At 45.2% G+C, this 23,453-nt stretch overlaps 1 protein-coding gene across 1 annotated transcript in view; it reads left to right on the top strand.

Moving 5' to 3' along the window:
• Positions 1–23,453, top strand: part of LOC116952894 (uncharacterized) — a 152,011-nt gene that overhangs the window by 80,716 nt on the left and 47,842 nt on the right. The gene's annotated exons all lie outside the window — the stretch shown is intronic.

Raw genomic sequence — 23,453 nt, 5'->3', positions numbered from 1 at the left:
TTCACCACAAGTACTGTGTGTGGTTAATGAAGACTTGATTCCTTGTTTGAATGTTCATCACGAGTACTGTGTGTGGTTAATGCAGACTTGATTCATTGTTTGTATGTTCACCACAAGTACTGTGTATGGTTAATTTAGAGTTGATTCCTTGTTTGCATGTTCACCACAAGCATGTGCGTGGTTAATGCAGACTTGATTCCTTGTTTGCATCTTCACCACAAGTACTGTGTGTGGTTAATGCAGAGTTGATTCCTTGTTTGTATGTTCACCACAAGTACTGTGTGTGGTTAATGAAGACTTGATTCCTTGTTTGATGTTCACCACAAGTACTGTGTGTGGTTAATGCAGAATTGATTCCTTGTTTGTATGTTCACCACAAGTACTGTGTGTGGTTAATGCAGAATTGATTCCGTGTTTGTATGTTTACCACAAGTACTGTGTGTGGTTAATGCAGACTTGATTCCTTGTTTGTATGTTCACCACAAGTACTGTGTGTGGTTAATGCAGACTTGATTCCTTGTTTGTATGGTCACCACAAGTACTGTGCGTGGTTAATGCAGACTTGATTCCTTGTTTGTATGTTCACCACAAGTACTGTGTGTGGTTAATGCAGAGTTGATTCCTTGTTTGCATGTTCACCACAAGCATGTGCGTGGTTAATGCAGACTTGATTCCTTGTTTGCATCTTCACCACAAGTACTGTGTGTGGTTAATGCAGACTTGATTCCTTGTTTGCATGTTCACCACAAGTACTGTGTGTGGTTAATGAAGACTTGATTCCTTGTTTGATGTTCACCACAAGTACTGTGTGTGGTTAATGCAGAATTGATTCCTTGTTTGTATGTTTACCACAAGTACTGTGTATGGTTAATGCAGACTTGATTCCTTGTTTGTATGTTCACCACAAGTACTGTGTATGGTTAATGCAGACTTGATTCCTTGTTTGTATGTTTACCACAAGTACTGTGTATGGTTATTGCAGACTTGATTCCTTGTTTGTATGTTCACCACAAGTACTGTGTGTGGTTAATGCAGACTTGATTCCTTGTTTGTATGTTCACCACAAGTACTGTGTATGGTTAGTGCAGACTTGATTCCTTGTTTGTATATTCACCACAAGTACTGTGTGTGGTTAATGTAGACTTGATTCCTTGTTTGATGTTCACCACAAGTACTGTGTGTGGTTAATGCAGACTTGATTCCTTGTTTGCATGTTCACCACAAGTACTGTGTGTGGTTAATGAAGACTTGATTCCTTGTTTGATGTTCACCACAAATACTCTGTGTGGTTAATGCAGAATTGATTCCTTGTTTGTATGTTCACCACAAGTACTGTGTGTGCTTAATGCAGACTTGATTCCTTGTTTGTATGTTCACCACAAGTACTGTGTGTGGTTAATGTAGACTTGATTCCTTGTTTGTATGTTCACCACAAGTACTGTGTGTGGTTAATGCAGACTTGATTCCTTGTTTGTATGTATGTTCACCACAAGTACTGTGTGTGGTTAATGCACACTTGATTCCTTGTTTGCATGTTCACCACATGTACTGTGCGTGGTTAATGCAGACTTGATTCCTTGTTTGTATGTATGTTCACCACAAGTACTGTGTGTGGTTAATGAAGACTTGATTCCTTGTTTGTATGTTCACCACAAGTACTGTGTGTGGTTAATGAAGACTTGATTCCTTGTTTGTATGTTCACCACAAGTACTATGTGTGGTTAATGTAGACTTGATTCCTTGTTTGCATGTTCACCACAAGTACTGTGTGTGGTTAATGAAGACTTGATTCCTTGTTTGATGTTCACCACAAGTACTCCGTGTGGTTAATGCAGAATTGATTCCTTGTTTGTATGTTCACCACAAGTACTGTGTGTGGTTAATGCAGAATTGATTCCGTGTTTGTATGTTCACCACAAGTACTGTGTGTGGTTAATGTAGACTTGATTCCTTGTTTGTATGTATGTTCACCACAAGTACTGTGTGTGGTTAATGAAGACTTGATTCCTTGTTTGTATGTTCACCACAAGTACTGTGTGTGGTTAATGAAGACTTGATTCCTTGTTTGTATGTTCACCACAAGTACTCTGTGTGGTTAATTTAGAGTTGATTCCTTGTTTGCATGTTCACCACAAGCATGTGCGTGGTTAATAGAGACTTGATTCCTTGTTTGCATCTTCACCACAAGTACTGTGTGCGGTTAATGCAGAGTTGATTCCTTGTTTGTATGTTCACCACAAGTACTGTGTGGTTAATGCAGACTTGATTCCTTGTTTGCATTTTCACCACAAGTACTGTGTGTGGTTAATGCAGAGTTGATTCCTTATTTGTATGTTCACCACAAGTACTGTGTGGTTAATGCAGACTTGATTCCATGTTTGTATGTTCACCACAAGTACTGTGTGTGGTTAATTTAGACTTGATTCCTTTTTTGCATCATCACCACAAGTACTGTGTGTGGTTAATTTATAGTTGATTCCTTGTTTGCATGTTCACCACAAGCATGTGCGTGGTTAATGCAGACTTGATTCCTTGTTTGCATCTTCACCACAAGTACTGTGTGTGTTTAATCCAGAGTTGATTCCTTGTTTGTATGTTCACCACAAGTACTGTGTGTGGTTAATGTAGACTTGATTCCTTGTTTGCATGTTCACCACAAGCATGTGCGTGGTTAATGCAGACTTGATTCCTTGTTTGCATCTTCACCACAAGTACTGTGCGTGGTTAATGCAGACTTGATTCCTTGTTTGTATGTTCACCACAAGTACTGTGTGTGGTTAATGCAGAGTTGATTCCTTGTTTGCATGTTCACCACAAGCATGTGCGTGGTTAATGCAGACTTGATTCCTTGTTTGCATCTTCACCACAAGTACTGTGTGTGGTTAATGCAGAGTTGATTCCTTGTTTGTATGTTCACCACAAGTACTGTGTGTGGTTAATGAAGACTTGATTCCTTGTTTGATGTTCACCACAAGTACTGTGTGTGGTTAATGCAGAATTGATTCCTTGTTTGTATGTTCACCACAAGTACTGTGTGTGGTTAATGCAGAGTTGATTCCTTGTTTGCATCTTCACCACAAGTACTGCGTGTGGTTAATGCAGACTTGATTCCTTGTTTGTATGTTCACCACAAGTACTGTGTGTGGTTAATGAAGACTTGATTCCTTGTTTGAATGTTCATCACGAGTACTGTGTGTGGTTAATGCAGACTTGATTCATTGTTTGTATGTTCACCACAAGTACTGTGTATGGTTAATTTAGAGTTGATTCCTTGTTTGCATGTTCACCACAAGCATGTGCGTGGTTAATGCAGACTTGATTCCTTGTTTGCATCTTCACCACAAGTACTGTGTGTGGTTAATGCAGAGTTGATTCCTTGTTTGTATGTTCACCACAAGTACTGTGTGTGGTTAATGAAGACTTGATTCCTTGTTTGATGTTCACCACAAGTACTGTGTGTGGTTAATGCAGAATTGATTCCTTGTTTGTATGTTCACCACAAGTACTGTGTGTGGTTAATGCAGAATTGATTCCGTGTTTGTATGTTTACCACAAGTACTGTGTGTGGTTAATGCAGACTTGATTCCTTGTTTGTATGTTCACCACAAGTACTGTGTGTGGTTAATGCAGACTTGATTCCTTGTTTGTATGGTCACCACAAGTACTGTGCGTGGTTAATGCAGACTTGATTCCTTGTTTGTATGTTCACCACAAGTACTGTGTGTGGTTAATGCAGAGTTGATTCCTTGTTTGCATGTTCACCACAAGCATGTGCGTGGTTAATGCAGACTTGATTCCTTGTTTGCATCTTCACCACAAGTACTGTGTGTGGTTAATGCAGACTTGATTCCTTGTTTGCATGTTCACCACAAGTACTGTGTGTGGTTAATGAAGACTTGATTCCTTGTTTGATGTTCACCACAAGTACTGTGTGTGGTTAATGCAGAATTGATTCCTTGTTTGTATGTTCACCACAAGTACTGTGTATGGTTAATGCAGACTTGATTCCTTGTTTGTATGTTCACCACAAGTACTGTGTATGGTTAATGCAGACTTGATTCCTTGTTTGTATGTTCACCACAAGTACTGTGTGTGGTTAATGCAGACTTGATTCCTCGTTTTGTATGTTCACCACAAGTACTGTGCGTGGTTAATGCAGACTTGGTTCCTTGTTTGTATGGGCACCACAATTACTGTGTGTGGTTAATGCAGACTTGATTCCTTGTTTGTATGTTCCCCACAAGTACTGTGTGTGGTTAATGCAGACTTGATTCCTTGTTTGTATATTCACCACAGGTACTGTGTGTGGTAATGAAGACTTGATTCCTTGTTTGAATGTTCACCACAAGTACTGTGCGTGGTTAATGCAGACTTGATTCCTTGTTTGCATCTTCACCACAAGTACTGTGTGTGGTTAATGCAGACTTGATTCCTTATTTGTATGTTCACCACAAGTACTGTGTGTGGTTAATGCAGACTTGATTCCTCGTTTGTATCTTCACCACAAGTACTGTGCGTGGTTAATGCAGACTTGATTCCTTGTTTGTATGTTCACCACAGGTACTGTGTGTGGTTAATGAAGACTTGATTCCTTGTTTGAATGTTCACCACAAGTTACTGTGCGTGGTTAATGCAGACTTGATTCCTTGTTTGCATCTTCACCACAAGTACTGTGTGTGGTTAATGCAGACTTGATTCCTTATTTGTATGTTCACCACAAGTACTGTGCATGGTTAATGCAGACTTGATTCCTTGTTTGTATGTTCACCACAAGTACTGTGTGTGGTTAATGAAGACTTGATTCCTTATTTGAATGTTCACCACAAGTACTGTGTGTGGTTAATGAAGACTTGATTCCTTGTTTGTATGTTTACCACAAGTACTGTGCATGGTTAATGCAGAGTTGATTCATCCTCTCAATCCATGTTGTTGTTTCCATAATTAATTTGCTACGAATATTTTTTTTCTCTCAAAGTAATTTGACTGCGCCAACATTTTTTTCAGGAAATTTTATTATTGATTCATGTCTGTGCACTGTTGATCGATTAACTCAGCAGCGTGGGTGTTTTAATATGATTAGTCTCGCTTCATTGTAATAATTTTCATGTTATTGCTTTCATTTTATTTTTGTGTGACCCTGTTCACCTCTTGCAAGTGAGACCCCCGTCTTTTGCGTTCTCAGCTGGTTAAACAAAATACACGTGAACTTGAAACTCACAAAGTCATTTGTTGAGAGAGGTAAAAGCAAAACTCTTCAATCAAAAGAGAAGCCTTGATCTGGCAGCCTTCCAGGTGAATAATAATAATAATAATGGCACGCAGCGTATTTAAGCCTCGCTTCATTGACCGTAGCCGCTGAACGTGGAGCGCCCGTGGCTCAATCTTTCGCACAGCTGAGCCGGGCGGAGAGAAACGCGAGTGGACACGACCTGATGGACCACCAGTCCCTGACCTCGTCGACCACGCCGCGTGAATCCTGTCCCGCTCTTGGGCTGTTGTGGCCGCGAGCTCCCCGTGAGCTCCACGGAGAGCCGGAGGCGGGAAGGGGGTCGCCTGCAAGGGGACGTGAGGGTCAGAACGGCTCAGCAGCAGCAGTAGGAGCCTCATGAAAATACAACCGCTAATCCCAGTGCTCTGGGCACAATTTACACTGCGTATAGTACGAGAGAAAGCCATTTAAAATATATATTAATATCCCTTACGAACTTCTAAAGTAGATCGTGTTATGCTTTGGGCCATTGAAATCAGAGTTTTGTTTGCATACGGGGTAGGGTGCTACCACGATAATCCTTCACCAGCCCGCACTGACCAGCAGCGTTGGTGAAGGACGCTCAAACAATCCTCATGACCGACACGGCAATGGGAGGTCCTCATCCAGCAGTGGATTGACAAAGGGCTGTGCATTGTTACTCTAAGAATTATCACCCTTGTATCTTCCATCCAGACGCTTTCTTCATAAACGCTGGCCTTTCTGATTTAAGTTCACACTTTTGCTCTGCCCTGTATTTTGAACTTCTTCCGTACCGTACGTAGCCAACCTTGGATGATCATCGCACAGTTTACAGCCAATAGGCCACCTGATCGGTAACACTTGCACATCGAACTGTCAGTGAAACCACTTTGGCTCGGCAGCCGATCCTAACATTCAGTCTCACGTACCGTATTTAAGTCTCAAAAGTCGGTACCACCTCATGCGCAGATAGGCATGCCAGTTAATTGTGTTCCAATTGGCATTATGTTTTAAACATAGAGTTTACCAACTATCTCGGTCAGACCCCGACAGTATTCGGGTGGCAAGAATTTATTTGTACCGAGATGTGATACCGATATCGTTTTGAACTTTATGACAGTAGACGGAACAGTTCCAACAACAGACCTCAGAATCAGAATATTTATATATACAAGAGGAATCCGATGAGCTAAGAAGCTCTTGTTTCACAGATGTCCAGTAGGGGCGGGTCAGAATGTTACAACAACAAACAATTTAAAAAACTCGACAGGATACGTACAAATACAACTAAACCATCCAAATCCTACCAGGCAAAGACCACTGAGGTATTAACTCATTTTTCAAAAGCGACCTGACCACAAACGATAACTCAACGAAGTCCCTTATCACTGTAGCAGCAGCAAAATAATCTACAGTCTAAACGCATGTGTCTAGGCTGGCATAGAAATATGTCCAGGCTTGCTGTGTGTGCAAAAAAAGGTAGCAAGCCCTGCTTGAAGCATGACGATGAATTCCCTCTTGAACATTCGCCCTGCCTTTGAGGCAACCCGCGTGCGTGTGACTATTATTGTAGGACTCTTCGAGTGCAGAACTGCAGGGTTCGTGTAGCACGTTGGAATTTGCCTCGCGTTTTGTAAATAGTGTCGAAGGGGCAGGAAAACATCTCTCTCCCTGTGACTGCCCAGGCACACACGCGTACAGCTCTCCACACAAATACAAAGATCCCACGTATAGCTCTAGCATACTGTTGGGGCAAGTGCTATTAGTGAGTACCTATGTAGACCGGACCAGCACACGAGGGGTGGATGGCTAGCACCACGCCCGTCCGCCTTTGTCTCCTCCAGTGGCGATGTCCACTACACACCGCACCAGATACTTATTTGAGGCTGAGCCGACTTAGGGGAGGCCCAGAACCGGTTCAGATATTCGTCACTGGTGTTGGGCGTGAGCGGGAATTGAACTCGGGTCGCCGGGTTCGTAGCGCAGCACAGCGCTAACCACTACACTACCGCTCCCCACACTGCCCCCACACACGCGCGCGCACACACACCCACTTTTCGAGCAACACGTGTTGACACAAGGCTGCACGACATGTTCCCGTGATGCACCCAACAGATAATTTTTGTGCTGCAAAACAAATGTTTTATTTATCATCTACAAACCCCCCACTCCCCCAACATTTATAAGATATTTTGTTCACCAAGTTTATGTAGATGATGTTCAGAGTTTTCTTGCCTTAAACCAATGCTGCTGATGGCTGAGGGCAGGCCTTTAATCCAACAGATCCCATCAGCCACACAGCCCTCTGGGAAGACTTTTTATTTTTCCCAGCATCATTTCTCGAGACAAGCAAAGCTCGGACTGGTTTCCACTTGGTGGGTGTCTCATGAGCAGAGAATGCCACGTGACAGAAGCTGCGTATGAAATGCTTCAGAGTAGATGCGAAGGAATCAAAATACCCTATTGAAAGTATTTGTAAGGCGATTGGTTTAGCCCAATTTCCAAAGTAGAAAACGTTTAAACAATCTATAAGGAAAAAATAAGTTCTCCACTCTATTTTCCAAAGCCTTTCCAAAACAATAATATCTGTGGACTCTCACCTGGTTAAATAAAGGGTATTGAACTGATAACATGCTGTGTATATCTCTGGCACGCCACTATTATGTTTTGCCTTCCTGTAGATGGTTAGTTCCAAACTTCGCTGACAATAACATCGGCTTTCCTATTTTTCTCTGCGAGCGAGCAAATGCTTATTATTGTTGGCTGACTTCATTTCCTACCCCTCGTCTTCAGAACAACACCTCCGATAACGTATTCATCGCCATTCGTGCACCGTACGTCTCAGATCGCGATGCTTCACGTTTCTCATTTGGCTGCTATTCCGTCTTCAGTCTCGTCCATCAACCATCACTCCTCCCAGCAGTGCGTTATGGCCAGAGCCACTTGCTCTGCTTTGGAGGCAATGCGATGCCTCTAATTTACGATTTTTCTCGCATAATTTCAGCAGCATTGGTTAAACACAAGCAAACGCTGGGCCCGTTTTGACATTTCACTGTATCAGCAGAGCCAGAGAGCCAGGCTTGCTTAAACCAATGCTGATGAACTGCCAGATAGATGTTCATTGGCCAGGACTCTCTCTGCTAGATATGAGTCCGAGTGGCACAGAACACAAAAAATCACGGTTCTTTATCAACAAGCCTGGGCCCATGGGATATCCAGTCAGAGCCATGTATAAATAGTGCCACGCAGTCTGCACGTGACGCTCTGCCAGCAGTCGCTGCAGGAAACGGATGGGCACCGCCTTCCTGCACTATTTTCAATTGTGGTCCCATGGGCAACGAGCAGCAGTAATAGCAACGTTTATGCGCTCACAGAGGTCCACTTACCAAGAGCAATTACCAAACTTTACTCAATCGAGGGATGCACTGCGCAATAGGAGCAAGCTTTATGCAACACAGTTGGGCAACTTGCGTGTAATGGGGCACTAGGTTTGCCACTGTCCGGGAGAGTCTGAAAATTGGCATCAGTGTGTGGGTGGCAGGAATTGATTTGTGCTGAGATCTGGTACGGGTATTGTGCTGAACTTGATTACAGTGGGACCGCACAGGTTTGATTGACCTCGGCTGATTGAGAAATCTGTCTGGGTTTGGTCTACAGCGGGAAAGGTGGCAACCCCCACGCAGCACCCTCATGTAACCCACGCAAATTCACCTTCAATTTCCTGGCACTCAGCATTGGCACTTTTGTTTATCACACCGCTTCGTGATAAGGCCACGGCGTAAATGCACGTACGCCACATCCACTCTGACGACAGTCGCCACTTTTGTCACTGTAGACCAAACCCAGGCGTAATTCTCAGTCAGCATCGGTCTATCAAATATGTGCAGTATACTTGAGTGAAGGTCAGCACCAAACCAGAATCATATCTCAGTACAAATAAATTCCTGCCACCCGAACAGAGACGCCAATTCCTGAGCTGTCTGGGGTCAAACCTGGACAGGTGACAAACCCTAACCCAGCTTACACGTCCCATATGAAACATCCATCTGTGTCACTGATGCTGTAATATGAGACTCGTTGTGTAAAGAGTATGGTGGTGTAGGTGAGCTGTCCATTCGTTCCGGCGTGAACAGTGATTAATCCATGGCGCAAAGCAGAAACTTTAGTGGTGTAATTTGTTTGTGTCTAGATATGATCCTTATTATGATACCCCGGGGTACCAAATTATACAAAATGGCCGAGGCAATTAAATATTTTGTTTCTGGGACACGATTTTTTACAGGGGTGTACTTAACTCCACGACTGGGGTACCAATCAATCCGAAATCAGTGCTACTCCGCGATGTCGAAATGCCAAACAGCATAAAAAATCCGTTTTCGAAAATTGAAACTTTGAATAGTGCATCGTGTACAGTTGGTCGAGATGAGTCAATTGCCGCATCGCCGACCATCAACAGACTAAAAGACCGCTTTGCGGACATTATGCGAGAGCCGGGGTACCGCCATAAGCTTCATACAGTATGTCCAATAAATCCATAATAGAGGTTTTTGGGTTAGATCGCGTAAATATATAAATATATGTGTCGTTAAAACCCACCACCACCCGACACAGCCAACTAGTAAGGGTTGTCACGTAAACTGAACATGCCAATTCGTCACTAGTACAGCACACCGGTGTGTTGGAGAGCCAAGCCACAACAGTAATTACAACTAGCTTCATCAGGCGACAGCCAGATTTGTGGAGAAGTCTTACTATACTCTTTGGTTCTATTCGGTAAAGTCACGTATGTAAAAAAATTAAACAACAAAAATCACGACGTTTCGGCCACAACACAAGTGGCCTTCATCAATGATGTGGCCGAAACGTCGTGATTTTTGTTGTTTCATTTTTTACCTACGTGACTTTACCGAATAGAACCAAAGAGTGTGGATCCTTGCAGTCACGAAAGCTTCAAATCTAGAAGAGAAGTCTTACTGTTTCGTTCCTTATATAGAGGTGTAGATGTGTTGACCACCCTTCTGTGCTCTTGCACAATGGAGGGGGGAGGGGGGTGCGGGATTATTGAGTCAACGTACATTATGCATGTGCATTATGCGAGCCCTTTGAACTTGTTGTTCCTGTCTATTGTGTTTATGAAATTATCCCTACCAACGGTAATCCCTATTGAAGTACGCTGCCCCTTGTAGGCATGCATTTAAATAATGTATTATTTGACGATTCGCTTCCACGCAGCACTAAGACGGTAGCTATCCGAACGGTTAAAGTTATTTTGATTTCGATTATCTAAGTAGTCTTGGCCAGGAGTAACTAGTTTTGCACAAAATTTCAACATTATCCAAATCAATTGAGTGTCCTTGTTGGCACGCGTGTTCTGCTACTGCTGACAGTTCCATTTGGGAGAATTTAATATTTCTCTGATGTTCTTTCAGTCTCGTGCTGATCATTCGTCCTGTTTGCCCAACATAACATTTGCCACACGTGCATTTAATCATGTACACACCTTCTGTTGATAGCTTCGGTAATACATCTTTTTTTACCAGATAATAAATTCTGTATTTTATGTACCGTGCCAAATCTGACTCGGATGTTTTGTTTTTCCAAACTCCTGGCTAGTTTATCAGTTATTCCCGCAATGTACGGTATTTTGATCTTTTCATTACTTGGGCAGTTTCAAAGCTCTTGTTATTTGATTTGGTTTTGGTATTCAATGCCCTGTTGATTTGTGCATCATTGTGAAATGGTTCGATAGAGGCGCACACATTGTAATTGGGAGGCAACTCTATTAACTAACACAATGGTTAACTCTTAACAGTACACATAGAGTGGTGACCACCGACCTATTCTCTCTAGCACTGCCACTCTGATAGGACTGGCGTGGCCAAGCCAGGAGGGCTACTGCTTGGCCACGCTGACTGGAGGCTTGACTTCACTCTTCATGAGGCGTCTTCATCCCGGACCTGAGCAGCCCCCGCACCTCGTGCAGAGCCTGCTTACATGCGCCTCGGCGTGGCCAGGCCACACCCAGGCCATGCCCACCTTCGCGAACCCTCAAAAAGGGTCTTCTTCTGGCACGTGGCCCCCAAGGTCCCCCTGGGGCCCCCACCTTGATCCGGTCACGGGTTCATCCAGAGGGCCACAGCCTTACACAACCTCCGCGGCACTGACCGACGGCCTCCAGACTCCCCGACCCGACCGTGGCGTCATTCCCACATCCATACGTAGTGACGTCCTGTGTGTGTACAGACTCACACGGTAGTGACGTTACAAGTCACTACAATTGTAACCGTTCATTTACAGCGCTTCTGTAACATGTTGAATTTGACTTCTCGGACTGTCACCATCTGACACTTTCTTAGCTCAATGAATGAGCGTCTTGATAAGAGCAGATTTCTGTGCGGAGTGATGGTGTGAGACTCTGCATTCAGATAGGCATCAGTATGCGTTTTCTTTCGGTAAACACTGTTATTTTACCATTTCTACCCCGTCTGAGCAGAATATCCAGAAATGGTAGAGTTCTGTCAGCTTTCACTTCCATGGTGAACTGGATGGATGGGTTTTGCGAGTTGAGATGATTTAGAAATGCGTTCAGTGTATCTCTGCCGTGTGGCCAGACCACCAATGTGTCATCCACATCTAAACCAAGCAGATGGTTTTAGTGTGCTTGAAGCTATTGCTTTTGTTTCAAAATCTTCCATGTACAAATTCGCTATCACGGGAGACAAAGGAGAGCCCATTGCTGCTCCTTCCTTTTGTTTATAGAAGTCACCTTGCCACAAGAAGTCGGTGTTCTGTAGACAGTGTTCACCTAGTCTTGGGATATCTTTGGCTAAGCCGTTGTTCGTTACAAGAGTGTCGAGTAATTTAATTGACTCGTTGACCAGCACCCTCGTGAACAGAGAGGTCACGTCAAAATTTACGAGAATATCATTGGGATTAAGCTTAATATATTTAATTATATTTACGAGATGTTCAGAGTTTTTGATGAACGAAGAGGTCCTACCGATGTAGGGCTGTATTTGTTGCATTATGTATTGTGCTAATTTGTACGTGGTAGAGCCTATTGTACTAACTATGGGTCTTAATGGGACATCAGGTTTGTGAATTTTTGGTATCCCATAAAGTCTTTGTGGTTTTGATGCCCTTGGTTTGATCAGGTATTGCTCTTCTTTGGGAATTGATGACTTGGCAATGATTGCCATTGTTTTACGTTCCAAGGTGCTGGTTGGGTCTCGTTTAATGTTAAGGTAGGTACCTTCATCGAGTATTCTTTGCTTTTATTATCATAGTCCTCACGGGGCATCACAACAGTCGATCGGCCCTTATCAGCAGCAAGAATTTAGATATCTTTATTTGCTCTCAATTCTCTTAAGGTTTTTGCTTCACTGAAGTTAATATTTGTTTTTAGCACTTTGCTGTTCTCAATAATTTTGGAAACCTCGTGCCTAGTCATCACAACTTGATTATGAGGGAGATGTCTAACTGCTGATTCCACTTCAGCAATGATCTCATCGACAGGGATTGTACGTGGGGCAACAGCAAAGTTAAGACCTTGAGACAGGACTGAAACCATATCGCTGGATAATTCAAAGTTAGTCATGTTGATAACCGTTTTGTTTATGAAATGTTCATTTTTAGTTGGGAGTTGTTTGTTAGTTAGTCGAGCAAATTTGTTAATTTGGGTAGTGAAGTTTGAATCAGACGCCATCCAGGCATCCACCCTTCGTCCTTCCCTGTGGAAGAGATATGTGGATGACACTTTCGTCATTTGGCCACATGGCCTCCCAGCATTGAACCATTTCCTAGACCACATCAATTTCAGATACTCATCCATCAAATTCACCATGGAAGTGGAGAAAGATGGCAAGCTGCCATTCATGGATATTCTGTTTGAGAGGAGGCCTGATGGCTCTTTGGGACATTCTGTTTACAGGAAGGCCACCCACACAGATTGCTACTGATTCCCACCACCACCCGGCTCAAAAGAATTCCATCAAAACACTATACCATAGGGCTCATTGCATCTCTGACCAACACCACCTGGCCAGTGAATTAAAACATGTACATCTGGCCCTCAAGATGAATGGATACTCTGACTGTACTATCCGCCAAGCTGTTTCTCCAACCATACAGAAACAACCACCTGAAACTCTGATCAAAATCATCACGTTACCATACATAGCAGGCGTTACCAAAAAGATTTCCAAAATTCTAAACAAACACAGGATCCAGGTCCGGTTCAACACAGTACACAAAATCCGTGATCTGATCCCATCCGTAAAGGATGTCCTTCCTGACTTACAGTACCCCGGTTTTTACAAATTTAGTTGTACCTGTGGTGACCGCTATATCGGGGAGACGAAATTACGTATTTCTGACCGAATTCGCGAACACAAATCAGATTTGAAACACGGCAGAACGAATTCTTCGGCCGTAGCTGATCATTGTTTCAACACAGTGGGTTCTCATGATATTATCTTTTCCGAGACCAAGGTGCTCTGCAAGCCGTCTGGATACCACCAAATGGTTGTCCATGAGGCCATCCAGATATACAAACATAGACATAACTTCAACCGAGAAGATGGATTCCAATTGAGCAATCATTGGAAGGATGTTATTAACCAAGTTAAACCCTAGCTGCCTTACTGTTTATATTCATATCCACATCACCAGTCTTTTACTCCCAGCCTTGCACATCACTAGGAAATTTGAGATGCAGCTTTCCAATCGTGTAGTACTTTTGTCCGATTCCACTCTCCCCCACTTTCCCCCCACCTGTGGGACTTGAGCTGTATCCCCAGCTTTGGGAATTGCTCCCCCAGCCCACACCCCGCCCCCATACTCACCCTGCCCTCGTTTCCCCCCCACCCTCCTCAGCTATATAAACCCGTGTCAGAGCGATCTCTTTGACATATCTCAGCAACTGTCTTCGCTGTGTTTGTCCCCACCTGATGACGGACGCTTGTGTTGCGCCCGCAACGTCGTGATTTAATTTAGTTGTTTTCATTTATTTTATTGATTTTTTACCTACGTGACTTTACCGAAAAAACCAAAGAGTATGAATCCTTGCAGTCACGAAAGCTTCAAATCTAGAAGTGTTAGTTTTGTTAAATACATTTTCAGCTGATTGATTATATTCCAGTGATCTATAGAGACACTGTTACTCATTTTTACATGTAAGGACATTATTTGTTTAGAAGTGTGACTTAGTTCACTTCTATTGTGCTGTATTCTCTCTTTTAGCAACAACTCACTAGCTTTATGTAGTATTTTATTACCTTTAAGTGACTTAATGTGATGAGTTACTTTAACTGCGTGTGGAATTACCTTTGAATTTCTACATCTTTTGAGGAACACCAGTGAAGACAACAGCTTCATCCGCTTAATAAGGAGTTTCTCCAGTTTTCTCGTCTTAACTGGCGTTTCTCAAAAAATGCAGAGATCCAAAGGTAATTCCACACGCAGGCTGGCGGGGCCAAAGTGTTGCCTCTAAGAACAACATCTGCAACTCAGTTGGATTCACTACAACTGGTGTCGGAAGTGGCAAACACGCTAGTCTACATAGCTAGCGGTAGACTATGTCTACACGTCGCAGACCACGTACCAGGACGTCGGACGGCGAGGACGAGGACCTCGTGCCACCTACAGCTTTGGAGGATGCGGGGGAGACGCTGTCAGCAGAGCAGGGCGCCATCCGGGCGCTCGACGCTTCGCCGTCGGTGGAGGCGACCCTCCGGGAGGCACACGATCGCCTTGCGGAGCTCCTCCATGCTGCGACTTTTTTCCGCGCGGAGTTCAGTCCCAAAGTCTCGCTGGTAAAGGAGGGAGCGGCGATGCCGCTCGTGGACGATGACTCCGCTGCTATTTCGCAGCAGGCGGGAAACTATTTACGAGCCTCCGGTAAACACATGCCACAAATTCGCCACGCGACGGAAGGGGAAGAACGAGTCGGCCCTTCCATAGCGCGCTTTTGGCGCTAGCGAAAGCCGCCTTCCCTAGGATGGACCACGATGGGATCGACACGTTGGTCATCGAGAGACTGCTGGCCTTGATGGAAACCCTCCACACCATCCTTCCAGCCGAAGATGATGATGCCTCGTCCCTTAAATTCGCCAAGTGCATCCAAGCCCAGCAACTTCTACAACAGGACAGAGCACTGGTGACTTGTGGCATGTCCCGCATGGAGCCAGGGCCACCGGATGGAGCGGAGCCCCTTGCAGCATGCGCGTCGACTTGGGGTGGTGGCGACCAGAGTGACGGTGGCGCGCGATGGACGGACGAGCAGCAGCGGCCAAGATCGTCGTCTCGTTCCAGAGGCGGCCGTGTTATCTGCTACAATTGCGGCCTACCGGGGCACATGTCATCGGGCTGCCTCATCCCATGATGGCGCTTTCCAGCATCACCGCCATCCTACGTTTTCCTACACCCTAAGGCGAGTCGCAACGCACTCCACACTCGACCCCTGGCCTCACCTCACCATCTGGGCATCTAGACTGGATCAGTGGTCGGAGCTGGCCCATCGAGTGGTGGCTGCGGCCACGGGTTCATCTGCTGTGCTTGGGTCCATTGAGGGTGTGAAAGTAAGGATGCTAGTCGACACGGGTGCGTCGGCAACTATAATTTCAGAGATGATTTTCAATATTTTGCCCCCTAAGTGTCGGGTTCTAGACCATGTCGATGTGCTGTGTTTTGCCACTTACGGCGGCTCATTGGGTATCATCGGTCGGATAACGGCCGAGGTGTGCATCGCGGACGTTAAATTGTCGGGACACATTCTTGTCTCCACGTTCCATGTTCCATGTTTACTTGGATGTTCCATGTTTACTTGGAACCAATTTTCTTGGTAGGATGCCATTGGAAATCTGCATTGACCACGGCTGTTTGGAATTGCCATCCGGACGTCGTGTGGCATTTTTGCCTTCCCCGACCCAGTTGCGTGCGGCCAACACTACGGTGCAAGCACTTGCGTGCCGATCGGTGGGAATCCCTCCCGGCGTGCAGATGTTTGTTCCCCTCCGCTTGAGGAAGCCGCTCGATTTGCGTGCTACGGGGTACAGAATTGTAGCTCATACGTTAGTGTCCAACGACCAAGAACCTTTTTATGCTGGGTTGGACACCTCGGTCAGCCAGGAGGGTACGGTGTGGGCTCATGCATCGCCGGCATGTCCGGAAGGGGGCGTTGTAGGGAATGCGGGTGCTGAGCCTTACACATGATGATCCCGGGATGTGGATCATCCCTCTCGCCTGGAACCGGTTATCGCACCGCGTGAATGTTTCACCTCTACATTTCTGGGGCCGAGTGTCAAGTGTGTCCGGCGACCCAGGTGCTGTGCGACTGACGTCCCCTGCACGGCCGCGCATGCCGGCTTCGCAGGCTTCGAGCGAGGGGGATCCGTCGACCCGGCCTATTGCTCTCCGTGAGGAGCTGAGTTCGGTGGAACATTTGCACATTCCCCCTGGGACCTCCAGGTTGAGTGAGCCCACCTCCCCTGGGGGCTCAGCATCACTCACTCGCTCAAAGCCTCGTTTTCCGTGATCCCCTTGCACACACGCTCCCACGCTGTCAGTTGCTTGTCGCGCTCGCTGTGTCATGGCGGTTATCGGCTAATCCTGGCCGCCATTGAGCTCACGAGCATTCTTACACGGTGAAGGTGGGAGGTGTGATGGAGGGGGGTCCCAAGGGGTTACGCTTTTTTTTCGTATTGCTTGTTGACGTGGTGTTGTTATTATGGGTTCGTTGATTCACGCCCTTCTCCCTGTGGGTTTTGTACATTTGTAGTGTTCGACTTTACGCGGACAACTTCTGTCTTTCTTTGAACACCGCTTTATTTACAACATTCAACATGTACTCCACACTCCACAGTATCCTGGTCACCACGGCTCGCTCACCGTGCTCCGCTCGTCTCGCTCACCACCTTCAGCAACTCCGCACACAGCGTCTTCAGCTCCGCTATCGCTACGCTCTCTCCACTGCTGGCTATTCTCCTCAGCTCTTCCGCACACAGCGTCTTCGCACACAGCGACTTCGCACACTCCGCACACAGCGTGTTCAGCTCCACTATCACTACGCTCATTCCACTGATAACTACTTCGTCTTGCTTCACACTCTGTTCCAACTCCGTTTCCCACTCTGTCTCCAAACTCTGTTTCCAAACTGTTTCTACTCTATTTCCAACTCCACGTCTTCCTCGTCCAGCTCCCAACTCCAACTCTCCGCTCTCTGTGTCTCCCCCAATTTATCCCCATTCTCATTATCGCCAATTAATTGGCCAGTGTGCCTCCGCACGCTTCGTGTCCTCAAACACCTGCCTTTCTCCAGACATTTCGACGCCTCCTCGCCCTTGACAACAGCCACAGCCAATCACTGCCGTTGCTGATCCTCTGGTTTAATTGGCCCAACCGTTACCTCATCATCCTAGCCTTTGCACCTGGCTGTCCTAACACGACCCACACTGTTTTCGCCTTCTCCACAGGCTGACCGCAGATAACGCACACTGTCCGTGTGATCATGCAATCGCGCAGTTTCCACAACACACCTTCATACTCCACTACACATTTGTGGATAGTGTAATTTTTCTACAGGTGGGTTGACGTATTTATTTTTATTGTTGAGGCACACTGTATGTTTTCCTTGCATTTAATTTAATTGTTCGTTTGGAAGGCGGAGTTGACAGCCAGGATGGCTGAATGCTATGAAGGGGGGGGGGGGGGGTGATGTAGTGACATCGGGGATGTCACTGTATGGTGCCGGCCCGAGAGGGTCGTGGCGTGCGATGTCCCTACATCGCGGACAGCACCGGGTGGGTTGCTGTGTGAGGCCAGCGTTAGCACAGCGTGCGATGCACCGTCATCGCGTACACCCTGCAGGCGGGTGTAGTACCAGCCGTAGCGGGGTTTGGTGAGTGCTGGGATAGCGCAGGCACCACGCATAGTGTGTAGTGCGGGCTCCCACAAGGAGGAGTGGGAGAGTGTCAGCCCAGGGACAGGGTTGCCCTGGGCCATGGCACTCTTGTTGACCACAGAGAGGGCCCCAGGTGGGGGGGCTAGGGGGTGATCACGTGTCCGGGGAGAGCTCTCGAGAGGGATCGAGAGGGAGCTAGAAGGCTCGAGAAGGCGGGCGGGGCCAAGGGCGGAGCAGCCCCGACCCAGGGGGATATAAGATGGGTCCCTGAGAGGGACCGGGGTCACTGCATTCTACAAGCTGCCAGCTCCACGTCTATAAGCTGGAAGCTCTACGAGGCATCAACACGTGGTCGGGGACCCGAGTGAGAGTCTGACTCTTCGTAGCTGTAACTCCTATGTATAGAGTAGTTAGCTGGGTGGTCACCACCCTAGGCTGTACCTGGTGAAGGGGCAGTTACCCCTTTGTGTGAACGCGTTGATGTTACAATAAAAGTGTTGCCTCTAAGAAGAACGTCTGCCACTCAGTTGGACTCACTACACATGCAAAAATGAGTAACAATGTCTCTACGGATCACTGGAATATAATCGATGCAATTACACAGCAATCAGCTGATAATGTATTTAACAAAACTAACACTACCCAAATTAACAAATCTGCTAGACTAACTAACAAACAACTCCCAACTAAAAATGAACATTTAATAAACAAAACGGTTATCAACATGACTAACGTTTAATTATCCAGCGATATGGATTCAGTCCTGTCTAAAGGAATTAACTTTGCTGTTGCCCCATGTACAATCCCTGTCGATGAGATCATTGCTGAAGTGGAATCAGCAGTTAGACATCTCCCTCATAATCAAGCTGAGATGTCTAGGCACGAGGTTGCCAAAAAATTTGAGAACAGCAAAGTGCCAAAAACAAATATTAACTTCAGTGAAGCAAAAGCATTAAGAGAATTGAGAGCAAATAAAGATATCTAAATTCTTGCTGCTGATAAGGGCCGATCGACTGTTGTGATGCCCCGTGAGGACTATGATAATAAAATCAAATAATACTCGATGAAGGTACCTACCTTTAAATTAAACGAGACCCAACCAGCACCTTGGAACGTAAAACAATGGCAATCATTGCCAAGTCATCAATTTCCAAGGAAAAGCAATACCTGATCAAACCAAGGGCATCAAAACCACCAAGACTTTATGGGCTACCAAAAATTCACAAACTTGATGTCCCATTAAGACCCATAGTACAATAGGCTCTACCACGTACAAATTAGCACAATACGTAACGAAACAAATACAGCCCTACATCGGTAGGACCTCTTCGTTCATCAAAAACTCTGAACATCTCGTAAATATAATTAAAGATATTAAGCTTATTCCCAATGATATTCTCGTAAATTTTGACGTGACCTCTCTGTTCACGAGGGTGCTGGTCAACGAGTCAATTAAATTACTCGACACTCTTGTAACGAACAACGGCTTAGCCAAAGATATCCCAAGACTAGGTGAACACTGTTTACAGAACACCGACTTCTTGTGGCAAGGTGACTTCTATAAACAAAAGGGAGGAGCAGCAATGGGCTCTCCTTTGTCTCCTGTGATAGCGAATTTGTACATGGAAGATTTTGAAACAAAAACTTCAAGCACATTAAAACCATCTGCTTGGTTTAGATATGTGGATGACACATTGGTGGTCTGGCCACACTGCAGAGATACACTGAACGGATTTCTAAATCATCTCAACTCGCAAACCCATCCATCCAGTTCACCATGGAAGTGGAAGCTGACAGAACTCTGCCATTTCTGGATATTCTTCTCAGACGGGGTGGAAATGGTAAAATAACACAGTGTTTACCGAAAGAAAACGCATGCTGACGCCTATCTGAATGCAGAGTCACACCATCACTCCGCACAGAAATCTGCTCTTATCAAGACGCTCATTCATTGAGCTAAGAAAGTGTCAGATGGTGACAGTCTGAGAAGTGAAATTCAACATGTGAAAGAGGCGCTGCAAATGAACGGTTACAATGGTGCACAAATTAACAGGACATTGAATACCAAAACCAAATCAAATAACAATAGTTTTGAAACTGCCCAAGTAATTAAAATGATCAAAATATCGTACATTGCGGGAGCAACTGATACACTAGTCAGATGTTTGGAAAAACAAAACATCCTAGTCAGATTTGGCACGGTACATAAAATACAGAATTTAATATCAGGTACAAAATATGAATTACCGAAGCTATCAACAGATGGTGTGTACATGATTAAATGCACGTGTGGTAAATGTTATGTTGGGCAAACAGGACGAATGATTAGCACGAGACTAAAAGAACATCAGAGAAATATTCAATCCTCCCAAATGCAACTGTCAGCAGTAGCAGAACACGCGTGCCAACAAGGACACTCAATTGATTTTGATGTTGAAGATTTGTGCAAAACTAGCTACTACTGGCCAAGACTAATTAAAGAATCTATCGAAATTGAAAGAAAGCAAAATAACTTTAACCGTTCGGATTGCTACCGTCTTAGTGCTGCGTGGAATCGAATAAAAAATAATACATTATTTAAATGTATGCCGACAAAGGGCAGCATACTTCACTAGGGATTACCGTTAGTAGGGCTATTTTAATAAACACAATCGACAGGAACAACAAGTTCAAAGGGCTCGCATAATGCACATGCATCATGTACGTTGCCTCAGTAATCCCCCCCCCCCCCCCCCCCGATCATTGTGCAAGAGCGCAGAAGGGTGGTCACCACATCTACGCCTCTATATAAGGAACGAAACGGTAAGACTTCTCCACAAATCTGGCTGTTGCCTGATGCAGCTAGTTGTAATTACTGGCGAAACGTCGTACTCAGTTTGTAATTGTTGTGGCTTGGCTCGCCAACACACCGGTGTGCTGTACTCGTGACGAATTGGCCACGTTCTGTTTACGTGACAACCCTTACTAGTGGGCTGTCGGGTGGTGGCGGGTTTTAACGACAACATTTATATAAATTTTGATTTATTGTTTCCCTTCAACGTGACTTTACCGAAAGAGCTAAGAATATAACATTTATATATTTACGCGATCTAACCCAAAAACCTCTTATGGATGATATTGGTCGCGAAAGCCTACGTGTTAAAATGTCCAATAAAGTTGAATAATGGACGAATATTTACAGTCCATCATCAAGTTCAGATTTCTAGAAGCACTCCACCTGCTGTCTTTATTTCATTTGTTTGATTCCGTTCCGCGATCAATAGCTGACCTCTCTGCTGTTTTCCAGTCGTTTCCCTCCGACGGACATCTTCCAACGTTGAGACCTTGTTTTTCGTGACCTTTGTCCGTGACCTTTGGTGTCTTCTTCTCTACAAAGTTCGTACAGCGTTTCCCGCAGTCCATTCCCATTGGACGTTACAATGCCGTCAGCAAAAGCTGTGATGTCCTGACGTCGTTCTTAATATCTACGCCTTTGTTTCTCCAATCAAGTTATTTGGAAAAATACTCAACAAATAATAACTTTGTGCGACTCCCCTTTTACTGTGCATTTTGTAAAAACGTAATCTTAGTATTTTTGGCTGTTCCATTTTTGTAAATGTTTTTTTATTGGTAAATGTTATGTTTAGACCTCGGTTCGTGAAAACTTAAAAGTGGCATCATCTTCCTACCCAGTCAAATTATTTTTCTACAAAAAAGTCTCAATTGTCATTCAAAAACATTGTTATTGAATGCGTTGTATGTGGTCAATGGTAGAGAAATATTTTCTAAACCCTGCTTGCTCCCTTGGACTGTTGGCCTCTACTTTGTAACTTATATTCTGCACACGATGATACCAATGATGCGTTATCACTGAACGGAGCTGTCAGAGAGTAATGGTTCAAAGCACGCACTAGACTCGCAATTCAGAGATTGCCGGCTCCATTCGATCTGCGGGCGCGGCCGTTAAAACGATAGGGGACGTTTCTTAAAACTCCCACCGCCGCCTCTGTCACAGCAGCGCAAATGTGTTCACCACAGCGTGTCCCATCGGTAGGTCGTGTGTGGTGGGGTAAAACGTGGGTACGCCCCAGAGGCGCATGGGGGGGGGGGGGGGTTATTCCGCAACGTTTTGTGACGCATCGGGGCCCAGTCGGCCACAAGGGGGCCCCGAATCAACAGGTAAACAAGTAAACAAAATGTTAAGATTTTTTTTCTCCAAAAAGAATGTTCCAACAATTAACCATAAATGCCAAAAAAACATTGTTACAAATGAAATAAAACATATATCCGAAAATACACAAAGCGTAAAACATCGTAGCCCCACTGCCAGTGTTTGTTACTGAGCACCACCTGGCTCGCTGACTTGGGCATGGAAGCAAGACGCACGATAAGGGGCCGTCCATAAATGACGTCACGCGATTTTGGACGATTTTTGACCCCACCCCCTTCGTTACACGGCGTCACAAAAAGTCAGACCCCCCTCAAATATGACGTCACAAAGCTCCCAAAAAAAATCATGCTTCAAATCGCTTTAAGCTATTGTCATTGTAGTGCGTATTTAATGTGGCGCTGCACTCTGATGTTGTAGGAGAAAATATTTATGAAAAAGTCTTCAACACATCGTCAAAAATGTCTGACCCCCCAGGTGCGTGACGTCATTTATGGAAGGCCCCTAACTTGTGAGTATTGTACCTTTAAATATTATCAATATTATCACTGTGAGACTGTCTTCCTTTAAACCCAAAACACGGTGAAACTAAAATGTTATATATAGATATTGCCTAACATATTATTGTATACGGGGTTAAAAACATCCGTAGTAGCTATGTCAGTAAAAGTGAGTCGGGAGAGAAGAGGGGGCCACAGTGGAACCATGCGCAGCCCCTCCCCTTGAAACAGGAAGTTGCGCCCCTGGAGCGGACGCCCAACTCTCTTCATGTCAGCGTGGACGAGTAGACCAAATACTCTCCAAGAGCCCTCTAAAGTTACGAGGAGGCCCTTCCCAGCAGCAGTGACGCGAGCAGGCAGTTGCAGAGCCACGCTGCCGACATTGTGACTACCGCGCCTGCTACACAGCAGAACGTGGGTTCGATCCCGGTCCTTGACTGCTTGACATTCGGAGTCTGCGTCTCTCTCTCCCCGTGATCGCGTGGATCCTTCTCCGGGTCCTCCGGTTTTCCCGCTCCACATTCAGAATCAACATCATGCGTTTAGAGTATTGGCTGCCGCTATGAATGTACATATAATGACAAGCCACTTCGTTGGGCTATCACACAGGTCGCTTCTGAAGGAGAACTACTGAATAGAGCAGCTCAGTGGGCCTTACCTGGTCAAAAACAAAGTGTA

The sequence above is a fragment of the Petromyzon marinus genome, chromosome 49 (assembly GCF_048934315.1).
Source record: "Petromyzon marinus isolate PM22_M1 ecotype Great Lakes invasive population chromosome 49, UKy_Petmar_22M1.pri1.0, whole genome shotgun sequence".
Lineage (NCBI taxonomy): Eukaryota > Metazoa > Chordata > Hyperoartia > Petromyzontiformes > Petromyzontidae > Petromyzon > Petromyzon marinus.
Note: the sequence above shows the minus strand (reverse complement) of the source record. Positions and strands in the feature narration are given on the sequence as shown.